General features: G+C 38.8%; 1 protein-coding gene across 1 annotated transcript in view; it reads right to left on the reverse strand.

Annotated features, from left to right (window-relative positions):
• The window catches only part of Ncald (neurocalcin delta), a 251,349-nt gene that overhangs the window by 129,397 nt on the left and 105,413 nt on the right, over window positions 1–16,539 (reverse strand). Inside the window, exon 2 of the mRNA XM_090339159.1 lies at window positions 14,771–14,846. The gene's annotated coding sequence lies outside the window, so the exon portion shown is untranslated. The remainder of the gene's footprint in view (window positions 1–14,770; window positions 14,847–16,539) is intronic.

Below are 16,539 nucleotides of genomic sequence, written 5' to 3' on the forward strand. Positions count from 1 at the left end.
AGGAGTGTGATGGTGATGTTTAAACTAGTAAACATGTATCTGCTTCTACTTCCCTATTCCACAAGGCAATTACCTCTTCTGCCTCAGCAGAAGATTACATGCTTACTCACTCGAGGGTATGGCAGAAGAATTCTAAACAGAAGGCCCAGCCTGGAGTAGTCGTAAAGGAAGAGGTCACAAAAGGGGATCCACGACCGTGGTTCCTACTTAGCATCCAGCACGGCAGCAACTTGGCAAGAAGATAGAAGGTTTCTCTGGAGAGAATTAGAACAACCCAGTGAAACAAACAACAACAACAACAAACACCTATAGGACAGGTAATTATGGCTCCCAAGCAATTTGAACTCATGTCTGCTTGCTAAACCCCCATTCTCAGCCTTCAGAAGGAAGGCAGTATTGCTAAGACCTTGATTTTAGCCTCCAATTTTTATAGCAATAGTCTAATAAACTAGCATTGTTCAGGCTACTAAATTTGTGGTAAATGTGTCACAGATGCAACAAAAAGCTAAGATAAACACCATGCCTGCCTGAGAATCCTACCAAGAGGAGAGAAAAGGCCAAGGTAGACAGGCAAAAATTTCAAATTATATTCTTGCTTCAGTACCTTCAAAGATCACTTGAATAACACAAGCTTAAAAAATTCCATTTTAATGAAAGACTTAAGTCAAAATCTTTGCATGTATTCTAATTTTAAATGCCACATCTGTGCAGTGACCAAAATTCTAGAGACTGTCAGCCAACAGTATTTATCTGTCTACTTTATATATTGCATTTGAAATGACTCAAGAGTTGCCTACAAAGAATAATTTCCTCAAATAATAATAAACCAGATGCAAGCAAGAATAATATTTTACTGGGCCATCTTTTTGACAAGCTTCAAACTGAATTTCTCTGTATCAAATTTCTCAAATATTTACTTGTGTTTTCTGTTTCCAAGAAACAGACACGATAATATGCAATTCTACAGTTTGAAAATTGAGGAAATTAAAAACAGAAAATACATCAGACCATCAGTATGGACACAATGCTAATTCACTAGAAGAGAAGACTGAATTAAACATTGTAGTCTTTTCAGCACCGCCTCCCACGCCCCTCCCTCCTCATTCACAAATGTAAAGTGTTTCTCCAAGTCAGAAAATGTAGTTGCTTCATGGTTTAGAGCAGCAGAAAAGTGATGTTTCTTTTCTTTCTTTCTTTTTTTGCTTTCTAAACATTGTACAATGAGTGTTTCAGAAGATAAGCAGAATAAATACCTAATAAGAAAACATTTTCCCAGGGTCGCTGCTTTATTCTGCTAAATTTGGATTCATTGCATGTAAGCACATCATAATTACTTTAGGGTTTTCTTTTTTCTTTTTGTTATCTTTAAGTGGTTGTACAAAAGGGATTCATTTCCTCATATCAATCATCTTGATCAATGTTATCCTCTAGGATGGTGGTAGGGGTGACCTTGACCATAATTATTTTGCTCATAATTTTTTATAATCTAATAATTTTAAGTGGTTGCTTTGCTTGAATTATTGCTGGGACTGACTGTTGAAGAGTGTCAAGGTGGGTTTCTGTGTTTCTCCCCTCAGTAAAGTACAAGGAGACATGAATTCTCTTCTAGAAGCATCCAGAAGAGCTTTTGCCAAAAACTCATGGACTCTATCTGAATGCTCACCTTGATTAAATTCTTGACATGCTGGGTACCAGTGGCTCACATCTATAATCCCAGCTACCCAGAAAGCTGAGATCTGAGGATTTTGGTTCAAAGCCAGCTTGGGCACTGAAAGTCTGTGAGACACTTGTCTCCAATTAACCACCAGTAAACCAGAAGTGGCGCTGTGGCTCAATGTAGTAGAGCAGTAGCCTCGAGCTAAGAGTTCAGGGACAGCCCCCAGTCCCTGAGTTCAGGCACCACAACCGACCCCCCCCCCCAAAAAAAAAGCCTTGCCCTGGTCTCGATAACTCTGAAGGGTTAGAAGTGGTCTATGTGGAAGAAGGAGGCAGGAGAAAGTTTTAGGGAGATCAGATTTTGGCCATGTTTTTGCCTTTGAATGGACCCAAGAGCAAATCAGAGAATAGAAGACAGTGGGAACAAAGAAAGGAGGCATTCAAGAGAAAAAGAAAAAGACAAAAAGCTGCTCATAATTTACCTAAAGAACATCTGGCAGGAATTGACCTGAAAACCTAATTTCAAATGAGTGTTCTATCAAACCTAGACAGAAATGCAAACCATATTTTAGATATCCCAGTTGAGATTTTGGAAGAACTGAATGGAAGATACTATGAGGGCAATTTAATTCTGTGTGTGCGTGCATGCACATACACCCACACCAGCTTTGAGGCTTGAACTCAGGGCCTGGCACTATCCTTGAGTTTTTCCGCCCTTGAGCCACAGCTCTATTTCTGACTTTAGGGGTTTTTCCAGTGGTTAGTGGGAGATGAGTCTCTTTCCTTCCCTAGGCTGGTTTCAAAACAAAATTCTCAGACCTCCATCTCCTGAGAAGCCAGGATTAAAGGAAAGAGCCACTAGAGACCATTATCTTCTTTTGAAAAGGATGTGAACCATACTAGACTAGTCTTTTAGAGGACTTTATTTTAAAATTTAAAAAATTTGGAAAACTACAAAGCTGGCCTTCATACATTGATTTAGTTCCTAACATCTCTCCCTTCCCCCAAACCCAAATCCTATCTGCTTCTCTGGGTACCTAGTTCAATGCAGCTCAGACCCTAACAGAATCCCAGCAAGAGCTCTGTGACCATCTGCAGGCAGTTACTTCTGCTGTGTGCAGAGGAGATGTTCCCAGAGATATTTTCATCTTGTGGAATTCAGATTTCTTTATTTTCTAAAGAGTATTTACTCTTTAAAATCTGACTCTTGAGAATGCTTGGGGCTGAATCTATCAGATCTGTATTATGATAATATCTAACCTCTAGCTCCTGAAATTAACTGTGAAGGAATGATAGGAAAAAATCTAGGACCATTTTGAACTCCTATTGCCTAGTAGTAATGAATCTAACTTTCACAGCAAAGCCATATGTCAGACAGGACAGCTAACCTATTCAAAGAGTAATTTCAATAGAAGAAAGTTTACTAAAGAATGCCATCCTGCCAGGTGCAGTGGCTCATACTTGTAACCCCAGCACTTAGGGGATGGAAGAAAAAGGAATACAAGTTTGAGGCCAGCCTGGGCTACACAGCAAGACTATGTCTCAAAAAGCAAAAATGGAAAATAAGCCCTAAAACAAACAAAAAAAAACCATAAATGAAAAGAATCCCATCTCTTGGGATTTGAAAGTGAGCCTTTGGGTGCAACTAATCAGTCTTCCCAGATTATAAGTGAAATAAGAATTGCAAGTTTTTGTAAGTGAAAGTGCCAAAGTCAAGAAAGAGGAATTGAAGACCTGAAAAGAAAGTCATCTTCCTTCCACTTAATTCTCTGATTATTTGAGCAAATGCATTTCCATCCAATATTCTCCCCACAACCCACTTCTTGTGCTTCTACATTATCTCACTCTAGTTAATTGCTCTTCCCCTCCACAGCTTTGAACTGCTGTTGAGTGCTAGTGACTCCTACTTTTTAAACTAGCAAAACACATTTCTATCTTCTTTCCAACTCCCTTTGTCCTCCCTATCATAAAGAAGGTTGAGTCATGTCTGTACTTTACTCCAAGCCAAAAGAAAATGGATAATTCCCAGTGTTTTAGGATAGGACCCTCAATATTTTCCTAGAGAAGAATGGTTTTGCTTTCCTTCCCAGATCTAAGTTCATTGGGACAGGGACATTGATGACAGTGAGTCCCTGGAGCTCTGATCTTCCCTGGAGGTGATTTCTGAAGTGTGGACTACATCCTACAAGGGTTACTAGAGGGCATTTAAAGTAGTGGTGGATTATAGTCGTACTTTTATTTTAATGTGCATTAGAAAAAATACAGCTGACATGCCTGATGTACACACACTAATAGGTATTTAGGCCCAGCATACTTTAATATGAAAAAGGAACGCCATGGAGAAGATGCTAAATAAAAAGTAGTGTAGGTAGAATGTGATATGATAAAAAAAAAGAAACAAACATGGAGCTGGGACTCGAGGATTATAAATTGGGGGATGTCACTTTGTGGAACTTACTGGAAGTTCAGAGGAACATGATGTCAGCCTCTGGTTATCCTCAGGCTTCTGCTGCAAAGCCCTGGGCTTGGGGCAAGAGTGGGAAAGCAGCTGTTACCATATGATTCACAAGATTACGATTCACAATTTCACACTAGGGACCAAAGATCTGTAGAAATATTTCTAAACGCATAAATCAAACAACCAAAGCAAGCATTGCCAATCTACAGTTTTTCTAATATTTTCTGTGTGGTGCTGAAGTGTAAAGAGGTTGTTTGAACTTTTTTTTTGTCTAGTATTACCCTAGTGAATAGAACCAGACCTAAAAATTTAGATGATAACATTTATTCATTCTAAATATTTCTATTATATGACTGTGGTTAGCTGAGTCTTTCTGGCATCCAACAAGTCAATCCTTACTGAATCCATCTAGCTACAGTTAAGAGAGTAATAAGAGATCATTTATGATACAGTGGATAGGTCTCTAGACATTCACACAGTGAGACCAAAGAAGGATATTCTTAGGAGAGGATCACAAAGGCTCAAGAGCTATGTGCATATTAACATATAAAATAATAGTTATAGAAATGAACTCCAAGAATGGAAACAAGAGCTTTTTTTCTTTGCTGCTATTACTTTTTTATCTTATTTGTAAGTATATCTGTTTTGGGGACAGTAAGAGAAGGCAAGAAATGGTGGGGCAAAAGGTGAACAAACAGCAATGACACTCACACTAGACATTATGTTGAAAATGAACTTCACAAATTGTGGGTGGGGATAAAAGGGGAAAACTAGGCAAGAGTGAGGGAAGGGGTGAAACTCTCCAAAAGAAAGGTAGCTTTATTATGGCTTTGTTTGTAGACATTTGGGTAAATGCCCAGAAGTGGTATCTATCAGCACAACAATGTTCACTGCAACATTATTTACCATGGCTAAGATATGGAACCAACCCAGGTGCCACTCAGTAGATGAATGGATCAAGAAAATGTGGTATACATACACAGAAATTCTATGCTGCTATCAAAAAGAATGAAATCACCACATTTGTACAGAAATGGAAAGACTTAGAAAAAATCATATTAAATGAAGTAAGCCAGAACCAAAGAAACTGACAGTGTCAGTTTGACATTCATGTCAAATGATAACTTTTAAGATACAATATTTAAGTGAATATTTTTATTTTTAGTAAAAATTGAATCTTATGTAAAGCTGGACTACTTAGTATCTATAATTAGCATGGATAATGCATTTGTATTGAAGTTTCTTTTCTTTATTTTTTAAAAGAGCAAGAGAGCTGGGCTCATGCCTGTACCCTGCTATATATCCCCTTTACAATAAGAATAAATAAATAAGTAGTTTTTTTAAAAAAGAGATCAGTCAGAGAGACGACACAGGTGAGGAAAGATTGTATCAAGATTGTAACCTGACAGCTGGATCTACAAGCCATGGACACAGCAGTGAACGAAGGACACAACAATCTTTGCCATGAGCAAGCCTGACATTTCGATAAGAGAGAAAATCTAGAGTCCTTAATTGCAAATCAGCTATATCTAAATGCCAAATAAGTGTCTGCCTAGGATGAATGGGATAATTTTCTGAATTTATTTTCCCAGTTGTGATCTGGTGGTCCTCCCCTTCAGTTTTTACAAATCCGCTATGGCCAACAATGAAAAGTCCCCTGCTGATTATCTGTACTATCCAGATCCAGGTTTCCAAATTGGAAGGAAGAAAGTAGGAAAGAAAGAAAGCAAATTGACCCAAAAGAGAGTGGAGAAGAAGTGGAAACACCGACTCTCCTATAAGTCACCTTATGCCCTGTGTATGCAAAGCTAACTACATTACTGCATTATGTGATTAGCCACTGAACTGCATAATGATAATGGCTAACCACGTCTAAGCTTGGTTGGTGCAGGAAGTGGTATGGACACTATTCAATTTGATATTGCTTATTCCTTACCACAACTCTATGACACAAACACTATTATTTTTCACATTACAGATAAAGTGAAAAATCCTGTCTGGATGATCAGACAGATTGAGTCATTTCCTCCAAGTCCTACATCAAGGCAATGGAAGAGCCCAGACACAGTTGTCAGTATCTTGGCCCTTAAAATCCTGCTACAATGTGACTGGGGAGACTATCTTCCCAATGAGAGGAACCAGCCAGTGCACCCTTCAGATTTCCTTCCTTCCTTCAAGAATGGTGCTTTCTGGGCACTGGGTGCAGAGGCTCACACCTATGATCCCAGCTAGCTACTCAGGAGGCGGAGATCTGAGGATCTGAGGATCAAAGGTCAAAGCACTGAAGTTCGCGAGACTTTTATCTCCGATTAACCATTAGAAAACCAGAAGTGGGGCTGTGGCTCAAGGGGTAGGGCGGTAGCCTTGAGCTGAAGAGCTCAGGGACAACACTCAGGTCCAGAGTTCAAGCCCCGTGACTGACCAAAAAGAAAAAAGAAAAAGAAAAGATCTCCCCTCTTGCTGACTCTGTCCTTTCATCACTACTAACCTTGTGCCCCAGCTCTCCATCTCCCCTAAAGTAACAATTACCCTGGTTGATTTTTGCTGAGTTTCTATCATCATTGTGATTTATCTTTCCCAGCAATTCACAACCTTTTAATTCTCTGCTCGTTATTTAAACCAGCATGGAACAATTTTTCAAAATATCCAATTAGCAAGTGCACAGAAGACACCAGGTCTATAATTAATTAGTGATTCTAGGACACAATAAAGGAAAAACAAAGCCAAGGATGTAGAAAGCAACCAAGAACTGCATGAGGTGACTGCATTCAAGGCCTTTCCTGTGGAAGGTAAATAACCATCCCAATCACTCCCAGATCCCCATCCCTAAAGCACCTCCACACAGGTCAAGGTTAAACAGAGAGCAATCACTGGGTAACAGTCCCAAGCACAGTATTTCCAGCCCCCACCCCCTGGATGTATGGATAGCTCTGTTTAACAGGATTGATTCTTCCCCTTCCAGTCTTAGACCATCAGATTTCTTGCCCTTGCCAGAGCAGATCAGGATTTAGGAGATCAAGCTAGGATGAATAAGGAAGCTGCAATAGAGGAAAGTCGGGATTCTGAGATGTACAATTGTCATTCTAATTTGGAGAAGTGAAGCTAGTTCGTGTAAACACCAAAGCTGATAGAATTCCTGCAGACACCAGGGGGTGTTTGCCCACATACATGGTGCCGTGTAACCAGCAAGAGGGCTGCACACTCTTCTTCATGAAAGCTCTGCCTTTTCACCCCAGGGAAAACAGCATTTGTTTCCTTTTTGTTATTATAGACTTTTGTTGAAAAATCAGAGACCAGAGCAAGAAATCTAAACAATATTACAGCAGGCCCTCATATCACCACCAGGACAAGCAGTGACATTACTATCACGGCTGAGCTGCTTGCTGGTAAGTACCAGCTTCGAAAACAGGATTATAGGAATTCTACATTGCTTGTTCTTATCCATAGCCTGATCTCTTTTTGGTGCTAGACAGGGTTAATGGCAGTCTTTAGGGAGAACCACAGACTAAGTGGTTACTAATCCATGGCAGTGGGTACACTCAGCATTAGATGGGAAGGAAAATGAAGACACCCACTAGGACATTTTTAAGACATTCTACTTGTGGCTGCTGTGGCTCTGCTCAAAAGAATAAACACCATTATGTGTGTTGCTAAGCAATCTAGCACTTTCAGTCCCTAATAACTCCCTAATAAACTACATTAGTAATACAAGATGGGACAAATTATATTTGGATGTAGATGAGATGCTCTGTCTTCTTTCAATAAACCATCTTGGTGACCAATGCCTTCTAGTTCAAAGCAAAGGTAATTATCCTCCCTGCTCTTGGGTAGGGACATGTTTGAGAACCTAGGGGTAAATCTCCCATTAGAGAGTCTGAGAATTCTGTGCTACCACTTACATGTCTTCAAATACCTCCCCATTAAAATGAGCATAGGCTGCAAGGCATTGATGGGTTATGCCTACAATCCTAACTACTCAGGAGGCTGAGATCTGAGGACTGTGGTTCGAAGCCAACCCAGGCAGGAAAGTCCATGAGATTTCTATCCCCAGTTAACCACTGGAAAACTGGAAGTGGTGCTGTGGTGCAAAAAAGTACTGTGGTGCAACATGGTAGAGGGCTAGTCTTGAGCAGAAAAGCTAAGGGACAGCACCCAGGCACTGAGTTCAAGCCTGGAGACTCAAAAACAACAACAACAACAACAGCAGCAGCAGCAGCAGCAGCAAATGCTGCAGTTAGTAAAGAAGTATGGTTCCAAAATGGGCCCATAAGATAGCTAGACAGACAGACAGATAAATTATACATATGAATCAGAGTAATACTGATCGAATGAAGGTACAAATTACTGAATTTTGAGATCTTAAACAACAATCTGCTACTAATTATGGTTCTGGTCCTATCCCAAATGTTTCTCAGAAAGAACAAATGCTCCATGGAAAAGTAAGTGGCTAATAAAAGGAGGAAAAACATATAGTTAATGTCCTTGTTTTTCTTGGCTATGAACTTTAATACAATGAAATAAATGTTTGATGAAAACTGTGAGCCTTCAACCGCAACTTCTTACTATTTCAAAAAGACATTCCTATGCTACTGAAAATTAGAAATACATAGTACTGTCAACTCATTGACTCCAAATCTCCTACATTTTAAAAATTGAAAAATGCCATTCGTGTTTCAGGTATTTTTCCCTGTGGATATTACAATGATAGATGCTAAACTAACTCCATATGATTCTCATTTTCACAAATATACTTTTAGATTGCTCTGGAGTTTTAATGTATCCCCCTTGAGGGACACAAAAGGAAACCATTTTGGTTTTAAATATAGTTTTGTTTGGGGAGAGGTATTCTTGCTCTGGGAATACATGTAACTCAGACAAAATTTCTGTTGCTATTTAATAGCAAGTTGTTTTACATTCCTCTTATTTTACCTTTTGAATTTGCATTAAGTCAATCTTTTTCTGGTGGTGGTGGTGCTAATAAATTTTTGTAACTACATAATGAAAGCAAAGTAAATTGTTGATCAAATTATCTTTGTAGCAGTAGGAGATGAGGATTCTATTTTTGTTAGTAGAATTTTATATTAAAGAATATATCTATCAAAAAAAAGAGTATATCTACCCATTTCTCTCTCTCTCTCTCTCTCTCTCTCTCTCTCTCTCTCTCTCTCTCTCTCTCTCTCTCTCTCTCTTCTCTTTCTTTCTAATCAGTCTGATAGTATCATTCCTTTCTGATTTCAATTATAGTTAAGGCATGATAATCCTCTTGGTCCTAAAATGTATCAAGATTTGATCCTTGCTACTTGATGGGGGGGGCAAAGGAAGATGTTAGTTATATATTGAAACAAATGTGTTTAGTGTGTACCATACTAGGTGTTGGGAGTGTGACATGGAAAAGAACAATGTAGACACTGCTACAGAGAACTTGTTCCAGGGCAGGATACTACAAACATGGTGTGAACCAGCCTGGTTAGGCTGGAGCATGACAAATACAACATTACAAGATATCATTTAGAAACTTTGACTACAGCTGGGCACTGCCCCCCCATCCAAGTGTGTGTTCAAGTGGTCCTATCTGGTGAAACAGAGTGTGCAGCATCTTGAGTGCTATTGACTTGCAGTGGTGAGTTCCATGTGAAAGGATCTAAGTTCTGATCTTGGCTGGGAGGACACAGGCTGGCCGGTGACAAACTGGAATTTAACAATAGCAAGCAAAAAAAGAAATCTTGTCCGTCCCTCGGAGAATTTAAGAAATACTAGCATGCTTTCAAAGCATTGTAAGGGGGGGAGAGAGAGAAAGAGAGAGAGAGAGAGAGAGACAGACAGACAGACAGACAGACAGACAGACAGACACAGAGAAGGGAAGAGACAGAGACAAAGAGAGAAGAGCAATGCTTAAATAATCCTGAATATAATGGTGAAAGAAAACAAAGCTTCATTTTACAAACAGCACTGGCTTTGTTTAAACTATACACAACACATGGGGACAAGAGGCCTGAAAGTGAGGTAAATAATAACAGCAAAAAGGAGTTAAAAGTAGATTTTTAAATGGTCTCATATATTAGTTGTATGTATAAGTAAACTTTTAATTTTAAATCTTCCAAGGCTCTATAATGTAATAAAATATCACTTTGAAGATCTAATTGTATGTGATTAAAGTGACTTTGAAATGCCATTTCTTAGCTTTAGAGTGAATACATTTGTTCCATTTTCAGAAACTTTGATTAAAGCATGGATATTAAGAGAACATTAAACTAATACACAATTGACAATAACTTATGCTTAAATCACCAAAAGATGCAAGAGTGTTCACCTTTTACTTCTCTGTTGTAGATAATTTCCTATAAAACTAGAATTGATCTTATTAAATGTATGCATCATTTATGTTTCTATATTTCTTGAGGCTAAGTTGAAGTCTTAGGTTGTGCTAAGAATCCCATGAATGTAACCTTTAAAAGACAGTTGAACCAGTAACTTCTAAATTTTGAGCATACAATTATTTTTTAAAAAAAACAATATTCTTAAAATATAAAACATATTACCATGTTAGGATTTTCTAGTTTCATAATATCACTTCTACTTGCAAGGTGGGAACTGAAAAGATGCCACCCTCTTACACTGAAAGCTCTACCTTTACAATTGAACACGTTTGCAATGCAACTATAATACAAAGCCAACACACATCACCCCGAGTCACTGATTATGATGCAATAAGGCAGTGGTTGTCAGTTCATGACTATTTTGTTTAGTCCAGGGGACATTTGGAAATATCTAGAGAGGTTGTCATTTGGAGGTCCTATTCTACTAGATGCTCCTCAGTATCTTAGTGTGCATAGAAACACCTGCCAGAGCAGACCTATCGGTGTAGCTATCGGTGCTCCCTTTATACTAATGGGGATATCAACATTCTATCCTTTGTCCACAGTGAGAAGCTTGCCATATGATGGGGTCCAACTATTTGTTTCTCCAAAAACTCATCCCAAGGGAATGTGGCTGAAGAGCAGAATCTTTCAGAAGCCACAAGTGCAGAGACCATCAAATGAGACCCAGTACCCTCGAAAAGGAAGGCTCTAAGAGACCCCAAGGGTTCATTCTCACATACATCCTGCCAAGAGAAGACATCTGTGAACCAGGAAACAGGCCATGTCACCAGATGCAAAAATCTACCAGCATCTTATCTGAGACCTCCCATCTTCCAGAATCATAAGACATACATTTCTGCTGTATATAAACCACTCCGTTGATGGTATTCTTTTTATAGCAACCCCAACAGTCTAAGGCAGCATATATAAAAATAATCACTTCAGTTTATACAGTCTGAAAGTGAAAAACGAGGAGGTTCCTGAATATTAAAACATAATGATTAAATCTCTCTTTGATATAAGGAATGACCTTTCTGACTTTTGCAGTCAAGACCTGACAGCAATCTTCACAGAGGTCTTGGTTTAATTCCATCATCAACAGTAATACTTTCTACATAGATATGCATGACCTTCTCTGAGAAATAAATTCTTCAAACACATCTTCAGAAAGGACAGTGCCAGTGGAACCTGACTGGTAAGTTGTTGATGGATTTAAGATCCACAATCAACAAATGCAGTGTTTGCCACAACACAAGTGCTTGATCGATACTTTTTTGAAAAGATACATGAATTATTTTTCTTTTTTTTTGGCCAGTCTTGGGCCTTGAACTCAGGGCCTGAGCACTGCCCTTGGGCTTTCTCAAGGATAGAGCTCTACCACTTGAGCCACAGCACCAGTTCTGGCTTTTTTCTATGTATGTGGTACCAAGGAATTAAACCCGGGTCTTCTTGCGTGCTAGGCAAGCACTCTACCACTAGGCTAAACTTCTGGCCATGAATTATATTTCTTTTTTTAAATATTTTTATTGTAATTAATAGAAGGGTTACATGATATTTGCCAAATAGAAGGTGCATTAATTCACATGCATTGATACCCTTTCACATATCTTGGTCCCCATTACCCTCCCCTACATCTCCCCATCTTGGTTTTCCCCCTTCCCTATCCAATTTCAAATAACCAAATACAAATATATCCAATATATCAGATAACAAAGTGAGATACTGTAACAATTACATTTCTTAAAAAAAAAATTTAACCAGTCCTGGCGTTGAACTCAAGTCCTGAGCACTGTCCTTGGGCTTTCTTCAAGGCCAGCATCTCTACCATGTGAGCCATGGTACCACTTTTGGATTTTTTTTCTATGTATGTGGTACCGAGGAATCGAACTCGGGTCTTCATGCATGCTAGTAAAGCACTATACCACTATGCCAAACTCCCAGCCCATGAATTACTTTTCTAGGAATCTGATCTTTACCAAGTATGTGAGTGTGTGCTAAATCATATCTTTCTTACTAAGTGTTTTATCAATGCTTTCTGGTCATTGGAGCCATCGTTTCTCTAGGGCAAGCTACTTTCTTCTGCCTCTATGACAAAGGACTTGCTGACAAATTGCTAGGAAAGCAACTGCTCCCTTCCTATTCTTTTTCTACATACTAACTAAAAGGCAGCTTTATTTTGGTTTTTCTCTGAAATTAGTGTCTGCTGAGGCATGATGGAGTTGGAGATGGGTAGGAGGGAGTCAAGTACTTGCATGACCTGGAAACATATTTTAATTATCCTCTGGATATTTGGTAGCTTGTGCTGAGAAGGCTCTGAGTTAATCTCTCTCCATTATTATTGTTCCTGAACGAAAGGTTTTCTGTTGATAAAACAGGTGTTTTGTGATAGAGGGGATTTATGGGATATTGAAAATAAAATACCAGAGAGCTCTACAGCTAAGAAGATTACACCATTCCTTCCTCCAAGAAAAGTGGTAAGCACTACAGAAACCTGCAGGAAAATAATAATTCCATCCAATATTTTGTAAGAAGAACCTAGTTGCCTAGGAATCAGGGAAAAGAGTTTGAATTTCTTGGGGATCTACAGGAAGCATTGGGTGACTTATACCAATTTTTCAGAAAGTGCTAGTTAGGAAGCCTAATTTCTGTTCCAGTTCGTCTAAACTGCCCTCCTTTGACTCTGACAGATGCTATGAATGTGAACCATGGACCCTTGGGACGTCTCCTTGCTCCACATCAATCAGGTTTAATTTAAGCTCACTCTGGAAGGGAATCTAAGGAGAAAAATAAACTGTTATTGAGATTACAGGCAGGATGGGGGCCCAGATCCTTGAGAAGAAACAAGAAAGACCAACATCACACACTACCCTTTACATCCAAGACAAAGTTATCGTGTGACATTTCACTCATGCTTTATCATCTTAGCCGAAGATACACATTTTGCTATGATAGTTCAAATAGGATGTAAGAAAGTTCTAATGGCTGGCTACTACCTACATGGAGGGTTATGATATCTACAAGCAATTCACGCAAAATGTCACAAGCAAAAAGAATGTTGGGGAAGACTTGATCTTAGTCAATTTAAATGTACACTCCTGTCTTGGTCTTCTAAGTTTTCTGTTGGCGGGCAGGTAGGGGTGACGAGGTGTCATAGACATTATTTAACATGACTTCAAATAATTCATCACTGTCCTGTAGCATTCATTGAAACCACTGCCTCTTCAGTTTGGAGCTGAGACCTTTCACTTTCTTTCTTGTTACATCTAGATGAGCTAGTCTGTTCATTGAATACTTAAACCATAGATTCATGGGAGGAGGAAGAAGTGAAAGAGAGCAAACATATTGAAATTTCGTTTTACATCTATTAAATTCCCCTCCCAACATCAGCAAATACAGAAGAGCTTTTTGTCCTCTGTTTATTTTACTTTTTCAATTTAGTACACACACACACACACACACACACACACACACACACACACACACACACACACACCACTAGTTGGCCAAGAAAATATTCGATTAATATCATGTCTTATTTTTAATAAGCACACAAAGTATTATCAAGGCCTCAGCCACAATACCTGGCTGCAAATCTTGGCTGGCTCTCATCTGGGGCCATTAGCTTATTTTGAACAATTTCCAAGAAATTCATATACAAATAGCTTTCCTTTCCTAAAAAGCCAATTTCCTCAATATACAATGAGATGGCTTTTGAGACTCAAATCAACAAATTAGGAAAGTAATAATGTTCCTATCTAAACAGGAAATTCACTATGACTGCTGTTAGTCTAATTATACTGTAGCAGGTTTTCAGAAGAATCTTTTTCTAAATTAGGAAGCATTCCATGTACTTGTTTCACAATATCATTGTCAGTTTTCCATAGTAAAGGAGTAGATTCAGAAGGTAAGAAGGAACAAACAAATCCTTTCTTTTCTAGGAAACAACAAACCAGGGTTTTATTTCACTATCACATCTGTCATGTCATCTTGCTTTTTGTTTTGTTTTCATAAATCTCTCTGACATTTAAATAAGGTTTCCCACTTAGTCACAGTAGGGCAGAACAGGATATCTGAAAATGAGAATAAGCCTTGCACTTCCTTTTAGGTCACAGACAAACTTATCTCAGGTTAAAAATGGAAATGGCTATCCTAAGACAGTGTTAATGACATATTGTTAGCTCCCATTTTCTATTTATCAAACACAAACATAGCCACACAACAAACTCATCAGAATATGGTATCTGCATTTTGAATCAGAATCCACACCAATATTCACAAGATTAAAAAGTGAACTCACAGTGCGCAGTCACTTAGTGCCCGGAACCTCAGAGCCTCTTCTGTGTCAGCACAGATTTTCCAGCAGCTCAACAGCCCTGCAAATGAGAGTACTCATAGTTGGGAACTGTTATTGAACATTTGACAGCTGGAGAGACTTTAGGTAAGGCTGATACTTTTATTACTTCTGTAGTTGCCTCTGCAAACAGGAAACAGGAAACACACCTACAAAACCACTAACTTCCTTCAGCCTCATTGGTCTTGGGCTCAAAATACTCAGGAGTGGGTCTTGTACCACAGAGATAATAGATACAGTCCCCGCAAAGAACAAAACTGAGGCTCAGCATCTCACAGTCCAAAATGCTTAAGTGTTATGCAGGCAAAACGTGTTACTGGGAGAAACAGGCATTTAATTACACTAAGGCCTCAATGGTCTTAATGTAGGAAGGACTAAAAACTTCAAAATAAATTTACTCATAGACATATTACATATATGATATATTAAATGACATTGAAAATAGATAAATTTGTTGAAATAATAAAGTAATGCAATACTTTTCATGGAATTTACATAGGAACTATTACTTAGGAATCTTTTTAGTTGTAACAAAAATCATAACTCTCATATATAATGCCAAAACAAGGAAAGATGGTTGGATCATTGCGCTTGGGGACAAAACAAAACAAATTACAAATAGGGTTTGTTTGGGAAACCAAACTGTGCTGTATGATTTGACTTTCTGGAATGCTCTTGGCACAGGTATTCTCTGAGACTGGTGTCATCCCTAGACTTCTCCCCTCTTGGTAAAAAACGTGACTGCAGATCATCCATCCATTCATCATCCCATTGAACAGCAATTACATGACAGTCCCAAAGTTCTGAGTCACTCAAGATGGCCTGTTGCTGAATCAGTCATTATTCTTTAGGGTTTAACATGCATAGTGGCTTCACCTAAATCCAGGGCTATTGCTAGAGGTAAGGGAAGAGTCGATCTAAATGAAAATTACATGGAGAGATATGCAGGGTTCTTTGAGGAAGGACAAGGGAAAATGGATTTGTGGTGATCAATGCATGCCTACCACCACGATACTCCATAGTAATCTGAAAACTGAGGATATTGATTTACTAAAAACACTCATGCTTGGAGTATCACGTGGTATCTGTAAGAGAATTAGCTAAGGTTCAATAGATACTGGTTTCCCAAGGCTTTGCATTTGGTTGCATTCTCTGTTAATAATGGATTTGCTGTCTGGGAACAGGTCTCAAATATTTCCGCGCTTCATAAAATGCATTTTAGATTATATGGAAAACTCTTGCATTTGATCTCCTGTTTTGTGATTCCAACACCCTTGCCATAAGTGGGAAGACATTGAAAACAAGCTTAGACCATGGGAGCGATAGCTGGCTCCTCTCCAATGCTTAGTCACATCTTTTACCTTTCAGATCATTAATTTTGCTCAAGAAAGGAACTTTCCAGGCTAAAACTTCCACCGGAGATGATGGCCAGGTAAAAGCAGTTTGGACCCTAGAGGTATAAATGGATGTTCCTACGCAGGGAAACACGTTCCCACTTTGGAAAGCTCTTTCAAAGGAACCCATTCATGCCGAATCTTCCTCATGCTTGAGGCCCTAATATAATGTTGGAGAATGAATTCTATCTTGACAACAGCCTCATTCTGTGAAGTCTAAATTAAAGGAGCCATACACTGGCCTGCTTTCACTACTCTTCAGCTGTTGTATGAGGAAAATTAAACTCTAGTTAAGCCTCTGTAGAGAGGCTCTTGTTACAA

This window comes from Megascapheus bottae, chromosome 9 (assembly GCF_031878675.1).
Source record: "Megascapheus bottae isolate mThoBot1 chromosome 9, mThoBot2.hap1, whole genome shotgun sequence".
Lineage (NCBI taxonomy): Eukaryota > Metazoa > Chordata > Mammalia > Rodentia > Geomyidae > Megascapheus > Megascapheus bottae.